The following is a 6880-nucleotide window of genomic DNA, read 5'->3' as shown; positions in this document are numbered from 1 at the left end:
CGACCTCAGCACTGAAGTGGTGTGATTTTGTTGCTAGGCGGGTTTGTATGTCGAGGGAGCACAAGTGCAACGAGCTCATCAGAGCACATTCCATTAAAATATTTGTAAAACAAGTACAGAGATGAAACACTGCGGTGATGGAATAGGGTTTAGAGCTTAGTTGACAAAATGGGACCTATTAGGTTGAAGACTCCTTTTTGGACCCTATCCAAGACGGAGACTAGTGGTATATGCACCAGCCCAGGTGTGGCAACAAATTCCATGCATGGGTGAACGGTTGTTTTTTAGAGGTACAGGATACTCTGAGGTGTGAGTAATCTTCTAGCTTGATAAATGGAACTTGCCTTCTTTGCAGCAGTCTTCGCAATGTCCTCAATGTATTTGTTCCAATTAATATTTCCCGCGAATGTTAGGCTGAGGAGTTTTAAATAATTCATAGGTAAGGTGTTATTTATCATGGATATCGGTTGTTGGAGAGGCGTCTTGTAATAGTTATAGGAGAACAGAGATCTTAAGTTTTCGGTTGTCTTGCATTCAGACTAAGGGTTGTTCTTAAGCTGAATAAAAGATTAAAAAGTGGAACCAAAACTATTTTACTTGTTTCTCTGTTATTGCTTATACTCCCGGCCTTTTGAAATCAAAGTAGAGGTTTTCTTTGCTTTTTTCAAATAAAATAAGCAAGCAACAAACGTCTCCACTTTTTGAAATCACAATAGAGGATGTCATCGCTTTTTCAAATAAAATAAGCAAGCCAAAAACGTTTTCACTTTTTTGGAATAAAATCAAGAAACACAGGAGGTCTCGCTTTTCGAAATCAATCAAGCAACCCAGGTGATGCTTTCGCTTTTCGAAATCAATCAAGCAACCCACGTGATGCTTTCGCTTTTCGAAATCAAGTCAGCTTCTCTGGTTCTGCAATCAGTAAGTTGTATTTATCTTTGATTTTTACACATTCTTTAATAGACACAAACGCATCTTAGCAATCTCACGTATCAAAATTCCCAAGTCACAACCTATAAAAAAACATAAACTTAAATTACAGATGCGACAAATAATTACCCCACATATATCGTTCGCTAACATTTATTTTACGTAACCTACTTATAATTGTCAAACGCAGGGATGTTTCATGAGTGTAAATTCAAAAAAAAAATGCATTAAATAATTTATTTTTATTTTTCTAAAACAAAACCCCACGTTTGATTATTTCATTTGTAATTACGTTAAATTATATTAAACGGGATCTTTCGGAAAACGGGAGACATTTTCATAATTGTTTTTACTTTTTCTTAATTCATAGCACTTGCCATTAAGTTTTGAAAGTTTTTATTTGTTTTACGTAAGCATTAGTATACTGTTACACATTTATGAGCATGTTTCGGTCAGTCAGTTACAAGTAACTAGAGAGATCCAGGAGATATTGCTTAAATAAAAGTTAAACAATACCGCCTGACGATGTATCTAGATACTTGTAACTGACTGGTCGCAATATGCTCATGACTGTGTAACGATATATTACGGCGCATGTAAAACAAAACGTAATCTTGGCCTACTTCGGTATTGACCATCTTTGCATTAACTCCGTAAAAATTTATTTTTTGCTTTTGCTTTTTCTCTGGGAAATATTAACCTGGAATTTGCTACGTAGTCGATTTTGTTACTTAGCCTGAAGGGAAAACAAAAAGGAAGACCATGTACTACACGTTTATATTTTAAGAGCAAACTATATTTGCAAATATATACGAATGTGCATATTTCCTCGTGTCTAAATAGATGTTTCTCACGGTTCAGTTGAGCTACACAAACATTTGCTCCTTTCTACTAAGGTTAACTACTTTCTGATATTTCCCGAAAAACTCTGGTCTTGATAGAGGGGAGATAAAAGCTTTCTGCTATGGTTTCAAATGACCTGAACTAAAAGCAATAGGAGACTTGATTCCAAATATTTCTTAAATGTTTTATCTCCCTTTTCGGTTTTCATACATAGAGTAAAATTCATAGTGTGTAAAGATTATTTGATACTGGAGATATTCATGATCGTACCCTATTTCCAAAAAAGGGTAGATACGATATACATATATGTATTATTATATATAATATATATATATATATATATATACTTGAACAGTTTTCCATATATATATATATATATATATATATATATATATATATATATATATATATATATATATATGCAAAACTGTTCAAGTATTCTTCTAAAAATGTGTGCTTGCCTTTTCTTTTCTGGGAAACTTTCCTTCGGAAAAAAAACATACGAAACTACTTTCCTTCAGAAGATAAGGATACGAAACTTTACTTCACAAGATAAACATACGAAACTTTGCTTTAGAAGATAAGCATACGACACTCTAGTTTCAGAAGATAAGCATATGACACTTTGCTTCAGAAGATAAGCATAGTATACTTTACACCAGTAGATAAGCACACGAAACTTTGCTTTAGAAGATAAGCATACGAAACTTTGCTTTAGAAGATAAGCATACGAAACTTTGCTTTAGAAGATAAGCATACGAAACTTTGCTTCAGAAGGTAAGAATACAAAACTTTTCTTCAAAAGATACGCATACGGAACTTTGCTGTAGAAGATAAGCATACGAAACGTTGCTTCAGAAGATAAGCATGCGACACTTTGCTTCAGAGGATAAGCATGCGAAACTTTGCTTCAGAAGATAAGCATACGAAACTTTTACTTTAGAAGATAAGCATACGAAATTTTGCTATAGAAGATAACATACGACACTTTGCTTTAGAAGATAATATACGAAATTTTACTTCAGGTGAAAAGCATACGAAAGTTTCCTTCAGAAGATAAGCATACGAAACTTTACTTATTAAGATAAGCATAGGAAACTTTGCTTTAGAAGATAAGCATACGAAACTTTGCTTCAGAAGGTAAGCATACGAAACTTTGCTTCAGAAGATAAGCATACGAAACTTTGCTTCAGAAGATAAGAATACGAAACTTTGCTTTATAAGATACGCTTACGAAACTCTGCTTCAGAAGATAAGAATACGAAACTTTACTTCAGAAGGTAAGCATACGAAACTTTGCTTCAGAAGATAAGCATACGAAACTTTGCTTATTAAGATAAGCATAGGAAACTTTGCTTTAGAAGATAAGCATACGAAACTTTGCTTCAGAAGGTAAGCATACGAAACTTTGCTTCAGAAGATAAGCATACGAAACTTTGCTTTATAAGATACGCTTACGAAACTCTGCTTCAGAAGATAAGAATACGAAACTTTACTTCAGAAGATAAGCATACGAAACTTTGCTTTAGAAGATAAGCATACGAAACTTTACTTATTAAGATAAGCATAGGAAACTTTGCTTTAGAAGATAAGCATACGAAACTTTGCTTCAGAAGGTAAGCATACGAAACTTTGCTTCAGAAGATAAGAATACGAAACTTTGCTTTATAAGATACGCTTACGAAACTCTGCTTCAGAAGATAAGAATACGAAACTTTACTTCAGAAGATTAGCATACGAAACTGTGCTTCGGAAGATAAGCATACGAATCTTTGCTACAAAAGACAAGCATACGATTGTTTACTTTAGAAGATAAGTATACGAAACTTTGCTTCAGAATATAAGCATACGAAGCTTTGCTTGAGAAGATAAGTATACGAAACTTTGCTTCAGAATATAAGCATACGAAGCTTTGCTTGAGAAGATAAGTATACGAAACTTTGCTTCAAAAGTTAAGAATGAGAAACTTAATTTCAGAAGTTAAGCATACAAAACTTTACTTCAGGAGATAAGCATAGGTTACTTTGCTTTAGAAGAAAACTACAGAAGACAAGGATACGAAACTTTCGTTTAGAAGATAAGCATACGAGACTTTGTTTTAGAAGATAAGCATACAAAACTGTGCTTAAAACGTTAAGCGTACAACGCTTTGCTTAAGAAGACAAACATAGGAAACTTTGCTTCAGAAGATAAGCATACGAAACTTTGCTTCATAAAATTAGCATACGAAACTTTGCTTCAGAAGATAAGAATACGACACTTTACTTTAGAAGATAAGTATACGATATCTTGCTTCAGAATATAAGCATACGAATTTTTCTTCAGAAGATAAGCATACGAATCTTTGATTTAAAAGATAAGCATAAGAAACTTAGCTTCAGAAGTTAAGCATACAAAACTATGCTCCAGAAAATAAGCCTACAAAACTTTACTTCATGAGATAAGCATACGTAACTTTGCTTTAGACGATAAGCATAAGAAAGTTTTCTTCAGAAGATAAGTTTAGGAAACTTTACCTCAGAAGACAAGCATACGAAATATTACTTCAGAAATAATCATTCGAAACGTTGCTTCGGTGTAGAAGATAAGCATACAAACTTTGATTTGGTTTAGGAGATAAGCATACGAACTTTACTTCAGAAGATAAGATTACGAATCTTTACTTCAGTAGATAAGTATACGAAACTTTACTTCAGAAGATAAGCATACGAAACTGGGCTTAAAAAGATAAGCATACGAAACTGGGCTTAAAAAGATAAGCATACGAAACTTTGCTTTAGAAGATAAGCATACGAAACTTTTCTTTAGGAGACAACATACGAAAATTTACTTCAGACGATTAGCATACAAAATGTTACTTTAGAAGATAAGCATACGAAACTTTACTTCAGAAGATACGCATACGAAAATTTCATCAAAAGTTTCGTATGCGTATCGCATACGAAACTTTGCTTTAGAAGATAAGCATACGAAACTTTACTTCAGAAGATAAAAATACAACACTTTGCTCCAGAAGATAAGCATATAAAACTTTACTTCAAGAGATAAGCATACGAAACTTTACTTCAGAAGATAAGCATACGAAACTTTACTTCAAGGGATAAGCATACGTAACTTTACTTCAGAAGATAAGCATACGAAACTTTACTTCAGAAGATAAGCATACAAAACTTTACTTCAAGAGATAAGCATACGTAACTTTACTTCAGAAGATAAGCATACGAAACTTTACTTCAGAAGATAAGCATACAAAACTTTACTTCAAGAGATAAGCATACGTAACTTTACTTCAGAAGATAAGCATACGAAACTTTACTTCAGAAGATAAGCATACAAAACTTTACTTCAAGAGATAAGCATACGAAACTTTACTTCAGAAGATAAGCATGCGAAACTTTGCTTAAGAAATAATCACTGGAAACTTTGCTTCGGTTCAGAAGATAAGCATACAAACTTTGCTTTGGTTTAGAAGATAAGAATACGAGCTTTACTTCAGAAGATAAGCATACGAATCCATGCCTTAGAATACAGGTATACGGAACTTTGCTTCAGAAGATAAGCATACGACACTTTACTACAGTAAATAAGTATACGAACCTTTACTTCAGAAGATAAGCATATTACACTGGGTTTAAAAAGATAAGCATACGAAACTTTTCTTCAGAAGATGAGCAGACGAAACTTTGCTTTAGAAGATAAGCATACGAATTTTTCTTTAGAAGATAACATACGAAAATTTACTTCAGTAGATAAGAATAAGAATTTTCATTCAGAAGATAAGCATACGAAACTTTACTTCAGACGATTAGCCTACAAAACGTTACTTTAGAAGATGAGCATACGAAACTTTACTTCAGAAGATACGCATACGAAACTTTGCTGTAGAAGATAAGCATACGAAACTTTACTTCAGAAGATAAGAATACAACATTTTGCTTCAGAAGATAAGCATACGGAACTTTGCTTCAGAAGATAAGCATACGAACTTCACTTCAGAAGATAAGCATCCGAAACTTTACTTATGAAGATAAGCATACGAAAATTTGGTTTAGATGATAAGCATACAAGACATTTCTTCAGAGGATACGCATACGAAACTGTGCTTCAAAGGAAGGCATACGAAACTATCCTCTAGAAGATAAGCATAGGAAAATTGCTTCAGAAGATAAGTATACGAAACTTTGCTCCAAAGTTAAGCATACGAAACTTTGCTTCAGAAATAATCATTAGAAACTTAGCTTCGGTTTAGAAGATAAGCATACAAACTTTGTTTTGGTTTAGAAGATAAGCATACGAACTTTACTTCAGAAGATAAGTATACGAATCTTTGCCTTAGAAGATCGGCATACGGAACTTTGCTTCAGAAAATAAGCATACGAAACTTTACTTCAGTAGACAAGTATACGAAACTTTACTTCAGAAGATAAGCATACGAAACTTGGCTTAAAAAGATAAGCATACGAAACTTTGCTTCAGAAGATAACATACGAAAATTTTCGTCAGAAGATAAGCATATAAATGTTTAATTCAGTAGATAAGAAGATTCAGAAGATACGAAACATTACGTCAGAAGATACGCATACGAAACTTTTCATCAAAAGATACGCATACGAAACTTGCTTTAAAAGATGAGCATACGAAACTTTACTTCAGAAGATAAGAATACAACACTTTGCTTCAGAAGATAAGCATACGGAACTTTGCTTCAGAAGATAAGCATACGACGCTTTACTGATGAAGATAAGCATACGAACTTCACTTCAGAAGATAAGCATCCGAAACTTTACTTATGAAGATAAGCATACGAAACTTCGGTTTAGAAGATAAGCATACGAGACATTTCTTCAGAGGATACGCATACGAAACTGTGCTTCAAAGATACGCATACGGAACTTTCCTCTAGAAGATAAGCATACGAAACTTTGCTTCAGAAGATAAGCATACGAAACGTTACTTTAGAAGATAAGCATACGAAACTTTGCTTAAGAAGATAAGCATACGACATTTTGCTTCCGAACATGAGCATACGATATATCTTCAGAAGATAAGCGTAAGGAACTTTGCATAACAAGATAAGCATACAAGACATTACTTAAGAAGATAAGCA

Source organism: Euprymna scolopes, chromosome 14 (genome assembly GCF_053919585.1).
Source record: "Euprymna scolopes isolate OS-2025 chromosome 14, ASM5391958v1, whole genome shotgun sequence".
NCBI lineage: Eukaryota > Metazoa > Mollusca > Cephalopoda > Sepiida > Sepiolidae > Euprymna > Euprymna scolopes.
This window is presented reverse-complemented; position numbering follows the sequence as displayed.